We start from the raw sequence: 18,967 nt of genomic DNA, 5'->3' as shown, positions 1-18,967 counted from the left end.
TGGTGTCAGGTTCCTCTCGACTTACCCATTGTCTATACAACACCTGCCAGCTTCTGATAACTGCATCAGGTCCCACCTCTGCAGTGAACAATTGACAAATGTGCCCCAGCTCTGTTGTACTCAGTGCCCCTAGTCCCTGTTCTGTGAACATGGTAGGGAAAATTGATGGAAGAGTCTGGATCAGCTCTCTCTCCAAAGTTGGAAGTCCTGGACTACTTACACAGGATGGCTTTGGGTTTGGGAGAGAAATGGAGTAGACTTGTGTACCTGTGTGTGTGTGTGCGTGTGCCTGTGCAGAGGTGCAGGCAGGGGAGGCAAACAGGCAGGGAGACCCCTTGGAGTATCTGTACCCTCACTGCTCTTGGAGCATCTTCTCATTTTGAAAGCTGACCCACCATCTTGGTGAAAGTGCTGCTTCTGGTCTGGATCCCTTGATTCTACTGAGAGTGAAGTACAACCTCTGACTCTTTTGCCCTTGAACTAAAGACCTCATGGAAGCCAGGTGTCATGGCTCATACTTGTAATCCCAGCACTTTGGGAAGCCAAGGTGGGCGGATCACTTGAGGTCAGGAGTTCAAGACCAGCCTGGCCAACATGGTGAAACCCTGTCTCTAGTAAAACTACAAAAATTAGCCAGGCATGGTGGCATGTGCCTGTAATCCCAGTTACTCTGGAGGCTGAGGCAGGAGAACCGCTTGAATCCAGGAGGCAGAGGTTGCAGTGAGCCAAGATCGCCACTGCACTCCAGCCTGGGCGACAGAGCAAGACTCAGTCAAAAAAAAAAAAAAAAGACCTCATGGAAAGACATGCCAGCCAACATCTGGTGCAGGATGCAGAGCTCAGGCTGCAAATCTGCCACTGCATAGTCACTGTTGATCTCTATTTCCAGGCACCCAGAGGAGCCCAGGTTTTCAAGCCTGTCTTCACTGAACTTGCATCACCTACAGAGGCAAAAATGAATTTTAGAAAGCTGTAGAAATTCAAAGCCAACCATAACAACCCATGTCCCTGAAGGTATTTGAATTTAGCTTCTGATGAAAATAAGGCCATTTCAATGACATAATACAGCCACATTTATATCATCCTGCCATCTCCATTTGGAGACAGCTCAGTGCTTTTCCCCAGCCAAAACTAACAGCCGGACTTCTTTTGCAAGGTTTAGAAGGCACTCTTTTATTTAGTGCTGAGAAATCCTCTCTAAAGGAATGTTTCATAGAACTATGCTCAACATCCTGCTCTTTTGTAGGAAAATAAATCCAGGATGGTTGCAAGGATAATCAATTATCATAGAGTAAAAATGCATACTTTTAAACAAGGCTATTGTTTCAGCAGATGTTTAGCTTATATCATTATAAAGGCTTCAAATAAAGCAATTTGGTAATGCTTTTTCTTTTAACCTCTCTGTCAATAAATAAATGCTGGATATCATAGTCCACATGACGAGTTTATTCTCCTCTATACCAAGCTGTTATTCATGTGACTTTTATTGAGCATCTACTGTATGTAGGCCTCTATTCTGGGTGCCATGGCAAATGTAAAGTTGTAAAAGATATTCTTTGCCTCTCAAGAGGAGACTGGGAAGATACCACCATATATGAAACATCTCAATGAACCATGTGACAATCAGTACTAGCTGAAAGATCCCCTAGAAGTCAAGAGGAGGAATCTTAAAGGATGGGAATTCAAATGGTACCTACACTTATTTGCAAGGCTTTCCTGAGTAGACGTGAGATCAGAAGAGTCATACATGATTATGTCATACAAGTGATTGGAGAATGGCCACATTCACTTTAACCATTCCTTGTCAATGAATGCTGAAGTCTGTTTCAGCCCCACTGCAAAACCTCAAATTGGGCCAGAGCAGATTACACTAAACATTGACTCTCTTTAACAGGGACAAGGAGAACTTTACTCCTACCCCCTGCACCTCCTCTCCTGGGGAACAGAGAGGAGTTCATCAGAGATTTCAAGAAGTCTGGCACGTCCTTGTCCCCACCAGCAGTCTGATCTCCGAAAAGGTTGAGGGGTGCATAGCAGTCTTGGGAAGATGCTGGTCCCTGGTCCCATAAGCAGCTGATCTCTGAAGCCCATTTCCCATGTGAGGTCCTGCGTTTAACCAGACAAGAACTCTGGCTCCCCTGCTACCTCTTGGGCCATGTTTCTTTCTTAGCATAGCTTCCCAGAGATGTGCAGACGCCAGGGGAGTGGATCCAGCCAAAACATGTTCTTGGCAGAGATGCCAAGACAGAGCCCTCAAAAACAAAGGAAGTCTAGCAGATAACTGGCTCTTTCTGAAGGAATCTGGAGTTTTGACTGCCCACATTGAGCTGTTGGCACCAGCAGGAATGGAAACTGGGCCTTGCAAACAGAGTCTCAGCTTGTCTGTGCACCATGGTGGCCTGGACACAGTCAAATCACAGTCTCCCAAACCCCCAGCCCAGCACACACGCAGGCTGAGTGAAGGCTGCATGCAGGACATTGCACGGCTCCCTTTTTGTGGTGTGGTCTTTACCAGAAGCCCAGCCAAACCACTGAGAAGGGGGCATAGACACACACGGGGAGCTGTGGGCTCCAACTACCAGCGAGGTCTGCTCCAGGCCAGGGAGGGATGAGGGGATTTGTTGTGATTTCTTCACACACACACTCTTTATATTTATCCAAGCCACAGATAAGAAACAATCCTTCTAAACCCAGGGCAGTAATTTTTATTTTTTTTATTTTTATTTTTTTTGAGATGGAGTCTTGCTCTGTCGCCAGGCTGGAGTACAGTGGCGAAACCTTGCCTTACTGCAACCTCTGCCTCCCGGGGTTCAAGTGATTCTCCTGCCTTGGCCTCCTGAGTAGCTGGGATTACAGGCGACCACCACCATGCCCGGCTAATTTTTGTATTTTTAGTAGAGATGGGGTTTCTCCAAGTTGGCCAGGATGGTCTCGATCTCTTGACCTCGTGATCTCCTGCCTTGGCCTCCCAAAGTGCTGGGATTACAGGTGAGCCACCGCGCCCGGCCCAGGGCAGTATCTCTCTGATATCAGAATCATTTGGTTTGCTCATTAAAAAGGCAGATTTCTGGTCTCCTCTTTCGACCTGCCTGGTGAACGTGAATCGGAGGATAGAAACTGAGAATTTGCACAGTTTAAGAAATGCCTCAAGTGAGTCCTTTGTCCTAGATCAGTGAAATCGTATCTCAAGTTGCAAACAGAAAGAGCAAAGGACTGAGAAGTTTGCGTTTTGTATCCCAAGCAGGTGGTGATGGCATCATAGAAGATATAAATGGAATATAAGACATTCACTCACTTCCCCAAACATACTTAGATCCTGAGTCTTGGTTTCTGCATTTTAAAAGGATAGAGTTGGGTGACTGAATGAAGCTGGAACTAAAAGTGTGCCTGGTTCTGTCTGGTTAAATATAGGACCCCACAAGGGAATGGACTCCAGGAACCAGGTTCATATTGTATCAGTAACAAGCTGATATTAGCAGCTGTAGGACATTGGGCAAGTTACTTAACACCCCTGTGTCTCAGTTTCTCCATCTAAAAATGGTTATAATATTATATACCTCATAGGTACTATAGGTGTGTAATGCATTTACAACAGTGCTGTAACAGTGTGTGGTAGAAATACTCAACAAATGTTACCTGTTACTATGCATTTTGCGTTGCACTAATGAACTTTTGGAAGATCTTCCAGCTTAGTGAGAGCTTAATGGAGCTTGAACATAAATTTCACTTTGTGTGCTGGGATAGTAAGCCATGTTCTTTCAGAGTCAACACATTTTTACTGAGGCCCTACCTTGTGCAAAGGTGCTTTGCCTTCATGGAGCTATTCATCTTGTTGGGAGACGCTTATTTTATTGTTGGCTTACTTGTCCAGAAACACACGAAGTATTATGAACAAGAGAAGCATCTGTCAGTACTTGGAATCCTTTCTGCTTTGCTTTCATGGCTATAATTTCATTTTGACCCCAAACAACAGCCCTGAGCAAAATGTGCAGTACTTTGAGGAGTGGTTTTCAATACTTAATATCTTAAGGAGTTTGTTGGTCCTTGGGAACTAACAAGGGTGGCAGATGAAATTGATTTAAGGGTCTCCCTCCTCCCCCATATACACACTTTTTCCAGCCAGAATTCCTCTCTTCTAACATGCTTATTGGATTTCCTTATAAGGCTATGGTTGAATCAGGGTCCTGCTGGGTGTAGAGAGTGGGGTGGAAGAAGAATTCCAAGGTGTGGCTTTGTCCTGGGCAAGTTAGGACTTCTGAGAGACCATGCCACAGAACTGATATATTCAGGAAAGAGGGGCAGAGTGGGTTTAGTGTTTGCTTCCCTTTGGGTTATTCTCAGTGGATAGGAGCCAGTAAACCAAACTTGTCCAACCTGTGGCCCACGGGCTGCTGCATGCAGCCCAGGACAGCTTTGAATCTGGCCCAACACAATTTCATAAACTTTTCTAAAACATTACGAAATTTTTTTGCGATTTTTTTTTTCAGCTCATCAGCGATCCTTAGTGTTAATGCATTTTATGTGTGGCCCAGGACAATTCTTCTCCCAATGCGGCTCAGAAAACTCAAAAATTGGACATGTCTGCAACAATTTAGACCCCACTAAAATCATTTCTGAGCACCACACCTTCACTTACAGTTACACACAAAAACCCTGCAAATATGATGTTGAAATAGGGGAATAACATCCCAAATTAAAAAAAAATTCATGACAAGGCTGAAAGACATATAATACATTTATAAATACACACCATTTTGGAATATTTTTAAAAATTGAGCATCTTATTCATAAAATAAGCATCTTTAGGATAATTAATGTTTGTCAGCATACTTGTTTCAGTGCACTGGAAATTAACTAACTGAATTTCCTTTAAAAACTAAATTTTTGTTACAAATAGAACTACAAGCTATTGAACTTACAATTTTGCAATTTTAAAGCAGCCAGAAAATAATTTTATAGTGATTCATTTTTGAACTTTGTCTCCAGAATATATTTTTCTAGAAAAATATATTTTTAAATTTGTGTCTAGAATACATATTTCAAAATGTGTTTATGTCTCCTTATTGGTAGACATAAACACATTTTGTGTTTTTTGTGTTTTCTAGAGTCTCAAAATATATTTGTGTTGCTCTGGGCCATTTGTTGGAGAATATTCCCAAAGTAGTGCTTATTATAATCATAAGCCTTAATTATTATTATTAATATTATAATACTATATATCGTTTTCCTTTCTTAGTCTTTAGCAGAGTTCATTTTGAAAACGCCAGCTTCCCTTTGCTGTGAAAAGGGAAAATATAAGAAAATTCTTACAGACAATAAAAACAATAGAAAAGCCACCAAGTTTCTAAAATACTTGCTGGGCTTCCATGTTTACCTGTAAAATCAGTGCCTCAGATCTTCTGCTCCAGGCTTTAAGGAGTTGCACCATTTTCCCTGGTGCATTTCCTGGCATTTTTTTTCTTCTTGCTGTTTGCCTTGTTTTATTTTATTAAAGTGACCTCAACATGTTGGTCCCGGCAGGTCAATCAATTGCCACATTGATTTCAGGAATGGAAAATAATAGCCATCTATGGGCTGGAGGTAGCATATGTAGTGGATGCTGTGGTCTCAGCACAGATCTTTCAGGACGAGGTACTCATATTCCAACTATGGGGAGAGTTGGCAACTGAAGTGCTGGTCTGTCTCCCTGACAATAGCCCTTGGCCAAAGAGAGCCACCTTGCCCAAGGCCATACTCTCTCCCAAGGGTGGCCTGCATCCAGTGACTGCTGGGTGTGCAATGTGGTGAAGCTGTAAAGACTCTGGTCCCTTGTCTCTGTAGGAGCAACCTAAGCCCCAGGGCTCAGGGCTTCTTGTGGGATCACTGAAGTCTCTGTTGCAACTGCATTGCAGTCCTGCTTCTCCCCTTGCCCATCCTGCTTCCCTCATCTCCTTACATATGCATTTCCAAGAGCACTCCCCAGTGAGCCTCCGGCATGCTGATCTCAGGCATTCGGTATCTGTTTCCAGGGAACTGATCTAGGGCAAACAGGGCTGACTTCATGTACAACCTGTGTACAGGGTCCCATGCTCAGAGGGCCTCGCACTTGATTTAATGCTCTGCTGCTGCCATCTTGAAATTTGTAATACTTTTTGAACATTGGCTTCAACATTTTCATTTTGCACTGGGCCCTACAAATTATGTATTCAGTCCTGATGACCACACTCACGGGGAAACCTACCTAGAGCATCATGTGCAGTGGAAACCTGAGAGGTTCCCTGAGCTCATCAGGAGTGACTGTTTTGATGTGTTGGCTCTGCCTACCATGGATGTGGGAAGAGGTGAGGGGCAATGGGGATGCTAAATGCTTCTCATCACTGGCTGACTGGGGCAAACACCAGCTTAGGAGAAAGGCTTAGCTGGGTGCTCCAATCCTCTGGGCCCACTCACTTCTTTGTTCTGGTCTGAGAGATGCTAGACTCTAGCCTTCCTAAGCTTCTGAAGCTTTCCATGATGCTCAGTCAGGGGCATCCACTCTTCTCCTTCCCTTTCCCCATCAGGCCCATTCAGAAGTGGGCCTGAACTGGGATGAGGCCCTCTAAGTCTACTGATTTCACTTTTTCATTTTCACAACCCAACAATACTTTACCTGCTAAACAATGAAGCACATGACATTTTGATGAAGTCTTCCTGGTGCAACCTTTTTTTATCTCTGGAGCATTTTGCTATGGGGAGAAAAATCAAGCAATAAAATCTTCAGTGAAAAAAAAATTGAGTTGTATGCACAACATAAACATCACCTCATCTCTTCTGTTCTCTTTTAATAGCACTTTTGCAAAACTACCCAGTAAACCTGTACATTGTTCATGCCTGAGCCATGCTCAATCTCTATACCTTTTCCCAGCCCCTACTCTGCTTTTTGCCCCAAACCTGCCTCTTTCCACAACCACAATTTCTATTCCTAGAGTTGCATCAAAAATGAGTAAGGAAAAAAGAAAACTGCTTATTACTACTAAGTGGAATGTTCATCTAAACAGAAAATGCACCCAATTTTAAATTAGTAAAAATAATTGCTAACATGCATATAACAGTTGAAAGAATACCTGGCACAGATATTAAGCACTTTAGAACTCACTTACTCCTCACAGTGTGTTGCAGCACGAAGAAGTTAAATGAATTTCCTAATATTACTTTACAGTGTAAGTGGATGGGGCCAGGATTCAAAACCAGTTTGCCTGTATTCTTTCTTAACCACTATGCCATCTCCACATGTGTCCTCAAGTCAAATGGTGAGGACTTCATCAAATATGTTATTTTTTTTACCTTAAATATAAAGTTTAAGAGACTAATGAGGCAATGGCCAAATAGACAACTTGGTCAAAGTTTGCACATTGACAAATGCAAATTCTAGTTCAGCGTGGAACAGTGGAGGTGTGACAATTGGTAAATGAATTTTATTTGTTCAATCTTGAAAAGACCAAGAATACAAGCAGAACATGTAAAGGGGAGAGCCATCATAAAAGCGCTTAAATGTATGAGAATGGAGAGAAGAATTTTGCGACTTTGCACCTGATAAAGGAATACAAACACAGAACTACTTCCAAATATCTGAAATAAATCTCCTATAATTTTCTTATGAATTAATCATAAATGAAATATTATCTTTCAACCTTTTGTACATTTTGAATAACTGTTATAATTCATTTTAATCAAATATCCTTTGGTGTGAGAAAAGTGGATTTTCAGATATTTTATTAGTGTCAATTTTATCAAAGAAATTTTCTAATAATATAGATTTTGCCAGCTGGTACCAACAAGGAGGAATGAAGTGGTGGTGGGGTGGGGTAGGCTAGGTTCAGGGACAGGGAGTGGAAAGAGGGGCGCTAGAAAAGATAATAAAAATAGTACATACTAGGTAACAGGTTTCAACAAAAATGATAATTGAGGAGACACGCCAGAGTGGTGTGAGGGTCAAAATAGGGCAGTTGACATTACCTGATAATTTATTTTTTAAGCTCTGTGTTAAAACAGTTGTGTCAAAATGGCCTCTTGGTAATCCCCTGCATAACAACTCCGTGGGGTGAGATGTGTGAAATGCCTGAGATGGTGCCGGGCCCTCTGGAGGGGCCATACTCTACATGACCTTGCAAATGGCTTCTCTTTCACAGCTCTCCAGAAGAGGAAACCTAAGTCAGAGTAGAGAGGCTTGTTCCAACCAGCTCTAGGCTTTCGCCTTCACGCAGCAGGAAACCCTGGGCTGCTCTCCAGCTTCTCCAAGACTTCACCCAGCTTTCAAATTCAAACTGCTGGACTGGAGAGAGAGAGAGAGAGAGAGAGAGAGAGAGAGAGAGAGAGAACATTTTCTCCAATTTCAAAATCTCTGTACAAAACTCATGTAATTGTTCAGTAGTCACCAAGGTGCAGGCTCCCATCATTCCTTTTGGAATTCATTCCCCATTGATATTCTAACTCTACATGAAGCTTTCTTTAACAATGGCTGCTGCATAGATAGTATGTTGACTTTAATAACTTAAAAATAGCTGCCAGGGTGCATTTTTAGATATAGTTAATGGTACTTTCTGAGAATCTGTGGTTTTTGAAAGATAGTGATCTTCCCCCCAACCCCAGTCCACAGATATGTGAAGCTAAAAAATAAAAAGGGGGAGGGACTTGGAGACAGATATCCTGAGCTTATGCTATGTTTTTCTGACACCTCTGAGTTTTATAAACTTAGAGAACCATTCTTGGATCCTTAGTTTTTGTATCTATAAAATGGATGTCACACTACGCCTCATCTTTAAATGAAATTTGAGACAGCTGAATAATAGCAGATTACATTTAAAAAAATTTTTTGGTGAAGAATTTTTATTTTAAGAGGGCTTGGTATCTTCTTTGTTATTTGTTTGTCTTTTATTTGTCATTTCCTGACATATGGTATTGGTATCTAAAAGGATGGCTCATGAGGAAAAAATATAGACCAATGACTGGCACTGACTGCTAATATTTATTGCATATGTACAAATGTTTTACATGTGTCACTTCATTTTAGCCTCATAACAATCTTACAAGATATGTATTTTTATTATCTACCTTTATAGATAAAGAAAATAAGCATAGAGAGAGTTGAGCCAGCCGCTTGCCTAAGGTCAGCCAGGAGAAATGGTAGAAGCTGGATCTGAGCCCTGGCCACACCCCTCCAGGGCCTGACCTCATAACCTCATAACATCATCCTTTGAAGGCCTGAGGTGGGACCCTTCCCACCTCCACTCCATGAGCCAGCTACTAGAGCAGTAATTCTGCTCAGACATAAGGTCTCTTTTAAAATATTATTTACTTTTTATTCATTCTATGGGCCTCACTTTAGACTGTATTTATCTCAATAGAGAGGAATACAAATGTGGATAAAAATCATGTCTACATTTTGAAAACTTCATTAGAAATAAACATTTTAATGTTCTGCCATGAGTTTCCTAACTTAGTCCTTTTGAGGCTGACAGTAAAAATTTGCCTTCAGAGGTAACAGTAGGTAGGCCACCAAATGCTCTCCCAATCAGAGAACTTATAGTTTATAACCAGGAATCTGGGGACATGAGCATTTTAAAATTCCAGTTTTTTTTGAAGGCATATCATGTTTTTTAAAAAAATTTTCAGAAAAAGCAATGCATTAGAATCCATACATATATTTGTAGAATGTATGGAGTGGCTATTCTTAATTGTGGCTGATCACAATAGCTGGCATATCATAGGGGATCAGTAAATACATTTCAAATGAACAGATGGACAAATGAACTTGGTAAAGCCAATGTCACTTCCAGTTCTTGCCAAAATAATAGTATCTAATATTTATTGATAGCTGATTATATGCCAAGTATAGTCTAAATGTATAAAATGCCCTCACTCATTTAACTCTCAAACAATGCTAGGAGGTAAGGACTATTTTTAATCTTTATTTTTCACATGAGAATCTTGAGGACCAGAAATAGTAACTTGCTCAAAGTAAGTTACGCACCCAAAATTCAGACTTGGGTCCTATGGCCTGAGTCTATGCTGGAAGCAAAAGGGAGAAGCCTTCTCTCGAAGAAACAAAGCTTATCTAGGCCTGAATAAGCTACGCTCACGCATACTCAGAGGAGAAGCGATTTGCAGATTTTCTGAAGGGGCCTCCTGGGGTTAAGTGATAAGGCTGACCAAGGAGGTTATGCAAGGGTATTATATATCAGCAAAAGCCAGGTGGGCAATGAGTGAAAGTAAGCTGTGGGCCCAGGCACTATAAGGAAAGGACTAAAAGAATCATCAGTTCCTGAGGCCAGTGGAGATGGCACTCCATTGTAAGGATTCTGTCGGGGATCCAGTTAGAAATATTCTTTGATAAGTGAATGAGACTGAACATATGGGGATTATGGACTTCAATTTTCAACATCTAACTTCAGTGTGGTGTCCAGTATCTCATCCCCTGGCAGAATGGGCAAAGGGTCAGAGAAGCCTAACCTCAAATATCTCCTTAAGCTACAAGGACCATGACATGGGGGAATAAAGTTCATCACTGTCTAGAAATAGATTCTATTTTTTTTTTTGATAAGACAAGGTTTCACTCTCATCACCCAGACTGGAGTGCAGTAGCTGTATCTCGGCTCACTGCAACCTCCATCTCCCAGGCTCAAGCGATTTTCCTGTTTTATCCTCCCAAGCAGCTGGGACTACAGGTATGTGCCACCACACCTGGCTAATTTTTGTACTTCCTTTTTTTTAAAAAAAGATGGGGTTTTGCCATGTTGCCCAGGCTGGTCTTAAACTCCAGACTCAAGCAATCCACCCACCTCTGTCTCCTAAATTGTTGGAATTACAAGGCATAAGCCACTGTGCCCGCCGGAGTAGGGTCTCATCTTACGCTCTGGCCTACAAGACGAAATAGTAATTCCCAGCAAGAAACCATCTGGATAGATTAAAAAGGGATTCATAAAATTGTGCACCCTTTACAACCTCTCTTTGACCATCATAATGAGTAAAAGAGCTTGTGGTGGCAACTCAAAAGAGGGTTCTCCTAGGGCTCTTCAGTAGAGGGGGATGGGGTAATCAAGACTTGGGAATCTATCCATATCAGGTTGATTAAAAAAAAAAAAATCAGGAGGCTGGGTGTGGTGGCTCACACCTGTAATCCCAGCACTTTGGGAGGCCGAGGTGGGAGGATCACTTGAGATCAGGAGCTCAAGACTGGCCTGGCCAACATGGTTACACCCCATCTCTACTAAAAATACAAAAATTAGCTGGGTGTGGTGGCACATGCCTGTAGTCCCAGATACTCAGGAAGCTAACACAGGAGAATTGCTTCAATGTGGGAGGTGGGATTGAAGTGAGCCGAGATTGTGCCACTGCACTCCAGCCTGCACGACAGAGCAAGAATCTGTCTCATAAAAAAAAAAAAAAAAATCAGGAAGGAGTATACAGAAGTTCTGAGAGCTTGACATGGTCCCATCACTCTGTTTCTTTTCTTGAGACTCACCCAGGGGTTCGATACCACCTTGTTCTTCACCAGAGTCAGGCCAGAACAATGCAAGACAATCCTTTCACAGGTGTGACCTGTGCACCACCCACTGCTGCTTCAGTATTGTTGTCATATCCTGATAAATTTTTACATAGATGTTGTATTATTACATATTATATGTGTGTGTGTGTGTGCATACAGACACACACATAAACACATATATATGATGTGATATTCCCCAAATTCAGTTGATACAAGAGACCAGCAGCTTTCAAAAATGCATTTAAAAGAGGTCTTTTTTTTAAACTAACAGAATTATGTCTGGAATCTCAGCACATAAAATAAACAGGAGCTCTCTGGTTGAAGTTGGCATGGGATGGGGCTGGAGCCATTCTGCCAGGAGTGGTGGAGGGAAGGCTGGGGATCTTCTTACAAACCTAGCCACCCACAGAGAAGAACACCTTTAGGGCACTGCACTCAGGGTTTTGAGGGTGCACTGTAGAGAGTGCACCACAAAGGTTTTTAAAAAGCTTTGAGTATCTACTATTTCCCACAGCACAACAAAAATTTTTATTCCTTGAGAAGAATTATTCTGTAAGTGACAGGGAAACTACAGAATCACATTGAGGAGGACGCTTTGCTATACCTCATTTTCCTGCAGGCTCCTTAGCCCCTTGTAAAGTCATGGGTGCTGAATGTGTGTGTGTATGCGTGTGGGGGTGGGAGGTGCAACGCGGCAGCATTGCCTATCACCTCCCACCAAGAGCAGCCATGCCCCAGTTCCTTGCTGAGTCAAAAATATTCTCTTCCATACTTCTTTCGAAACGATTGGTGGCTACTTGCCTTAGATCTACTTAACTAAAGAGCTATTCAAGGACTTCTTAAAAAATCACAGACAGTGATTTTATAATAAAAGGCCGACAGTGTCTCTGGGACTGAGAGACGGACCTGAGTACTAAGATTAGAAATGGAGGAGGCTGATGAAGTATATGTATTCGTTGATGCTACAGCAGCAGTACAGCGGATCATTCCCCAACCATCAGGAACCATGAAAGGTCTGAGAGAAGGAGGCTGGGAACTTTTTTGTCCTTGGTCGGGTCACAATGCTCCTGTAAATCTTTAACAAAACATAATTAGTTGTTTATATACTTCCTCTTTAATCCCAGAGTTCGATTTACAAAATATTTGATTGCTGTTTTTGTATATTATCTCAGTGCTCTAAAATTACCCTAGCAAACGTGCAGGAATGGGTATAGGCCCCTTAAATAAAAATTGAATTAGTTATGTTGGGTTTTTTGTTGTTGTTGTTTCACTGTTACAATTCCCCACTGTCAAAGGCTCTTTCCACAATTTTGTGGGATTAGGGACAATGGGATGTCATCTCTCAGCTGGCTACTTCTTGCCGAACAGGGTCAACGTGGGGCAACTGTGGATTGAAACTTTTTGACCTGGCAGTGAGCTGATGTTCAGGCCCTTGTTCCTTCCAGGTCTTTAGGAGGACCTATTTCTTAGTTGAAAAGGATGCAGCTCCACATCCATGGGATAAATGATACCGCTGGAAGCAAACTTATAAACAAAAGTTAGTATAATATCTAGTGTCTTAACATATTTGGCAATTGTTAAATCTCTTAGAGCATTGGTTGGTTCTCACACCAGGGCAGAAACCTGGAATGGCCTACCATATCAACAACAAAATCAATACATTTGCTCCCTACTGTCAATTGTATCCAGGGCTCCTGTGGGTATATGATGATAGATCAGCTCAACATACATATTTAATGGGTTACAGAAGTAGCTATAAATATTTATGAAGGTGGTCTTGACACATGTGTACTGAACAAACATGCATGTAACACACGTTTATCTTGGGGTGGAGACTTAACCTTTGCCGGGCATGGCCTTAGGTCCTGTTTATAATTTGGTATCTTATAGCCACAGGCTGTGCTGCCAGTCTCATGATTTCTATTTTAACATTAATGCTGTTGTTGTGTCTAAACTATAAAGGGAGGGGGGATAACAAGGCATTCCCAACCTCATTTCTCGTGGCTCACTTTCAAGCAGTGGGCAGCTGAATATGGGCTCAGTTACACCAACATGTTCAGGTAGGAGGACTTCTTTTTTTAATACTTGAATTCTACATACTCTCACATAATGGTCATTATATTTTTAGTATCCAGTGGTTGCTTTTTGCCATAATGTATTTTCTCAGATAAAAATTTAGTCACATCTTAAAATAAACTTGCATTTTACTAATCAAAACTGCATCTATAGGACTTGAAAAATAGTAATAAATAGATGTGAAAAACACATTCAATTTATAGCAATACTTAGCACACAAATAGATTCATGGATTACCCTCCTCCCCCAAAAAATCTGATGGTTGAACCCATCTAAATAAATCATATTACCTTTTTTAAAAAAGTGACTTTTGGTTAATTTATATAAATTATTTTCCATGAATGTAGTTCTAGTAATAATGAATGAATGCACTGTTTATTGACTATTTGCAAATTGTTTTTGTCATCTCAGATTGAAATTTTAGAAGTATCAATTCCTTGAGATGGGAGGAGAACGGAAGGAAAACAAACAACTACCTTTTCCTTTCCTGTTGTTGCTGATGTGCACTTTCCCTGTCTTCCACGTCATGACTCAGGAAATCAGGGGGTGCATCTCAGAGGGCACCCTGCCTGTGTTCTCTGTCATTGCCTGTGAGCCACCGACCGATACCATCATTTTAATCACTCAAGAAGCCTTCCTTTCAGGAATGTATATTGCTTCTTGGCCCCTGCCTTCTCCCTGGAAATCCTGGGCAAAGAGCCAGGGAAAAAATGTGAGTGCTCAGGCCGAAATCAGTGGGCTGGAATTGTTTCTTCACTTTGGGTGACTCCACTGTTACTCAAGGAATGAACTGGTTGGCACCAAGCAAGAAGAACAGCACATCTCTTTGGACTCATTCCCTTATTTATAAGCCATAACCTTAGGGACAATAAGCTAGAGACCCTGCCAGCATCCTTGAGCCAAGATCTCATCTGATGTCACAGTAGCCATGTTTCCCCGGCATCCGAATGCCCAAGGATGCAAATAAGGCCTGGGCCAAACTAAGCTCTGACAATGTTATTCCAAAGAGGCGGCAGCGAGGGTAGGAAGTTCTGGTCCCCTCATCTTACTTCAAGTTTCACAGCCAAGAGTGATGATAGCTTTAGTCAATAAGTACAGTCAAGGAGCCTATGAGACAGAACTTGTCACAAAGAGAGCTGATGTTTCGCATGGACCTGAACAGAGTAACTGGTGTCTCTTCAGGAATGGGGCACAATCCAGAGGTTACTAACCACGGGTGAGTAACAGGGGATCCACAACAATCTCATCTGACTCATAGTAGAGTTTGCTGGCATCTACCCAGCATTCATTCCCCCTCTTCCTAAGAGAAACTCAATTCGTTGTAATCAGCAACATATTCCCAACAGGAAAATCACATTTCAAGCCTTCCTTTAGATAGGTGACTACATTTTGGCCAGTGAGATAGGAGTGAAAGTTGTCAGATGGGCTCCTCCTGACAACTCCTTTAGAAGGGGCTGACCCAGCTGTCAGCCATTTGCCCTGGTGCATCCTCCTCTCTACTGACTACACTATAGGTGTGATGGCTAGAGTAGCAGCTGCTATCTTGGGACAAGAGGAGACCTTGGGGTAAACAGAACCTAGGATAGTAAAGCAGAAAGACAGAAGAGCCTGGGCTGATGATGATGTGGCAGAACTGCCATACAAGCTCTGGACTGCTAATCTCTGGACTTAACTTTCAGGAAACAAAATTAAACTCTATCTGGCTCAAGCCACTGTTACTTTATGGACCAAGAGCATTGGCAGCACTTGGGAGCTTGTTAGAAAGGCAGCTTCTCAGGCCCCTTCCCAGGCCAAATGAGTGACGATCGGCTTTGTAGCAAGATCCACAGGTGATTTGCATGCACAGTAAAGTTTGGGAAGCACTGCTCCAGATGTAGTTAGTTTCTCTGTTTATGAAATTATTAACTGATATATCCTGGGAAATAATGAATTCTATTTGCCGGTACTAAAACATGGTAAGAATGATATAACCATAGGATAAAACAACTAAAATGGCCTGAGTTATTTCGATACAAAGAAAGAAAGCATTCATGTCAATTAGTTAATTGATGTTCCAGCCACTATACTTGGCACCAGAGAAGTAAAGATATCCCTGCTCTAGACTCCATGGTCTAACAAGGGAGACATATAGATACTGTGTATTGTGTTGCATTGCATTATAAGAACCATTTGGATGCAATAAGAGCTATGCCCAGGTGTTCTGGGAAAACAGATGAGGGGTCTAAGCCTTCCCTCCTGGGCTAGGAAGTAAGTTAGAGAAAACTTCTTGGAAGAGATGTCACCTGAGTAGTTAAGAATTATCTTGCTTCTTCCCCCAGTTTCAGGGATCAGAGGCCATCCTTTGTGGGCTTAAGTCAGCCTGCTGGCCTCCCCAGCTGCTCCTTAAATTCTAAGAGTTGGCATAAAAGACACAGGTTACAACACGAATGTCTTCATCCTACACGATCTTTACTTTCTCTGTTCACAATGTGGGCTCCTTGGCTCCATTTTACATATACAGGAAATTTGGACACTGAATAGAGAGTGAACTTCAAAGGATTCAGAGAAGACAAACCCATATGAGTGTTTAGAGTTCATTGATCACTAGTATCTTCTTAATTTTGTGAACACCGGGTTCTGAATTCCTTCATTGACTAGCTATTTCTCTTCATGTCTTCTACAAACATTCTGAAGTTGGAAATCCTTTTTATTGGTGTTTAGAATAAGTCAATGTTTTTCCTCTCTTTATATTTCTACTTGATATTCCTCAGTTTTCTGTATTATTAAAAATGAAATCACATTTTTGGATACTTGTGGTTTGGCCGGCTGGTTGGGAAACTGTTTTCTGGCATTCATTATTGCTTTTTTCTTTCCATTTAAAGAACATTTACTGGATTTGGTACTTGGCGAAAGAAACTGACAAATTAAGAAATGAGAGAGAGAATAAATGCACTGTGCGTGCTGAAACCCCAAGAAGACTTTTTTTCTCCTACTTTTTATGGACCTGAGGTGTTGGAAATGGAAACATTGTTTCAAACAAAATCCAGATTTTTATCTCTCTCCCCAAGAGATATGGCTTTAATCTTTTTTCTTTTCTTCTGCTGCTTTTCTGAAACAGTCTGCTAGGGGCTGATTTCCTCTTCTTTGAAACAGACCAAAATATCCCTGTGGGTGAAAAACATGCCGGAAGTGAAACAGAAAGATTCAGCTTGCCCCGTGTTCGTGGTCTGTCAACTTCTCTAGCCAGTGCCTGGGTCCACAGCTCACTGCTGCCGGTTGCCCTGCGTTAGCCGCATTGCGGGGGAGACAGGAGAGGCTTGAAGGCTTTTTATATTCTACTCTCTTCTGAAGAATTCACAAGTTAGCAAGCACTCAACCACTACTAACCAGAAGGTATTGCCAACCATAACAAACTACACCCATCAACAAGGCCTCCCTCATATTGCAATCCCAGCAGAAAATGATGCAGGAAAAGCACTCCCCAAATCTTGGTTGCCTGCCACCCAAGTTCTTATGCCAAGATATGTGTTTAGCCAGTTCTAAGATGCTCCCACCTTTTCATGTGTCCAACACTAGGCTTTCTACCATAGTTCCCTCCACCCAGAATGTGTTACTTGGCTCCTACAAATGAAAGAGGAAGTGCCCTTCCCTGAACAGAAATCAAAACACAGGGTGAAACCACGACTTGTTTTCAACAGGCCTCCTGTTGTGAGCCCTCCCAACTGTGCTGCCTTTCTCCAAGAGAGCTGGGACTGGCGGCTCGAAGCGGTATAAATGGCCTGTGCCTCTTCCTGAGGCTGCCTGTAACAAGTGTCTCAAGAGCAATTCGTCATCGGCTGGAGATTACCAACTTGGCTCACTGAACCAGATCGTGCTTTGTCACATGTGAAATTCTGATGTTCTAATACATGGCTTGTTTGCAAACTACGCCTTAAATAAATATATTCAGGATATTTAACAATATAGTGTTCTGAATTAGACCATCATTTACATCTGTATGTATTCAATAATCATTTACTAAGTGCCAAATACATGCCGAGTACTATGCCGAGTGCAACAGTTAAAACGCAGGAAAAAGATAGTATTGCCCTTACTGGGCTATAAATTCAAATCTCTGTCTCATCTCATCAAGCAATCTTTCCGCCTTGGCCTCCCAAAGTGCTGGAATTATAGGCATGAACCACCACACCTGACCCAGGAGAGTTTTCTTTAACGAGTGATGCTTGATCTCAGTTTTGAAAAGTATAGAGGTGTTCACCTAGAGGTGAGGAAAGAACAGAGCATTCTGGAAAGAGGACTGTGGAGCAAAGGCAAAGAGATATTACATAGCCTGGCATGGTTTGGGAACTATAAGCAGTTGAAGTTGGTAGTGAATGGGGCATGAGAGGAAGGGAAGGTAGGCAAAGGCATGATCATAGAAAACCCTGTATTCCAATGTAAGAATCAAAGTCATCATCCTGAACGCTGCGGGGGCAATATTGAGGAGGTTCCCATAAAATGAGTGATATTTACTTGTCTTCATGACAGCAGCAAATTGAACAGCAGGGGTTGAAAACAGGGGTAGGCTAAGTAGCAGATCATTGCAATAGACCAGAAGAATGAAGGCTTGAAACTTCAACGGGCTACAGGGATGAAGAGGTGAGAACAGATTTGAGAGAAGTAAAAGGAGTAGGATCTGCAGAACTTGGAGACTGACCGGATTCTCGAAGATTAAGGAGATGGAGATGTCAAGGGTGAATGTTTCACAGTTTATTATTTAGGAACCCGAAGGAATGCTGGTGTGTGCGGAATTGGTGGGTTCTTGGGTCTCACTGACTTCAAAAAGGAAACCACGGACCCTCGCGAAGAGTATTACACTTTAAAAAAAATAAAAAAAGACGGAGTCTCGCTCTTTTGACCAGGCCGGACTGCAGTGGCCCTATCTCGGCTCACTGCAAGCTCCGCCTCCCGGGTTCATGCCATTCTCCTGCCTCAGCCTCCCAAGTGGCTGGGATTACAGGCCCCTGCCACCGTGCCCAGCTAATTTTTTGTATTTTTAGTAGAGACAGGGTTTTACCGTGTTAGCCAGGATGGTCTCGATATCCTGACCTCGTGATCCGCCCGCCTTGGCCTCCCAAAGTGCTGGGATTACATGTTACAATTCTTAAAGGCGTCGTGTCCAAAGTTTGTTCCTTCTGATATTCAGATGTGTTCAGAGCTTCTTCCTTCTGGTGGATTCCTGGTCTCGCAAGCTCAGGAGTGAAGCTGCAGACCTTCCCGGTGAGTGTTACAGCTCTTAAGTCGGAGAGTCTGGAGTTGTTCATTCCTCCGGGTGGGTTCGTGGTCTCGCTGGCTTCAGGAGTGAAGCTGCAGACCTTCCCTGTGAGTGTTACAGCTCATAAAGGCAATGTGGACCCAAAGAGTGAGCAC

At 42.3% G+C, this 18,967-nt stretch overlaps 1 protein-coding gene across 1 annotated transcript in view; it reads left to right on the top strand.

The window, feature by feature from the left end:
- Positions 1–17,514, top strand: part of SNX18 (sorting nexin 18) — a 129,611-nt gene extending 112,097 nt beyond the window's left edge. Inside the window, exons 5-6 of the transcript XR_010131769.1 lie at positions 13,991–14,795; positions 16,441–17,514. The gene's annotated coding sequence lies outside the window, so the exon portion shown is untranslated. The remainder of the gene's footprint in view (positions 1–13,990; positions 14,796–16,440) is intronic.
- The last annotated feature ends 1,453 nt before the right edge of the window (positions 17,515–18,967 follow it).

Source organism: Gorilla gorilla, chromosome 19 (assembly GCF_029281585.2).
Source record: "Gorilla gorilla gorilla isolate KB3781 chromosome 19, NHGRI_mGorGor1-v2.1_pri, whole genome shotgun sequence".
NCBI classification, from domain to species: Eukaryota; Metazoa; Chordata; class Mammalia; order Primates; family Hominidae; genus Gorilla; species Gorilla gorilla.
Note: the sequence above shows the minus strand (reverse complement) of the source record. Positions and strands in the feature narration are given on the sequence as shown.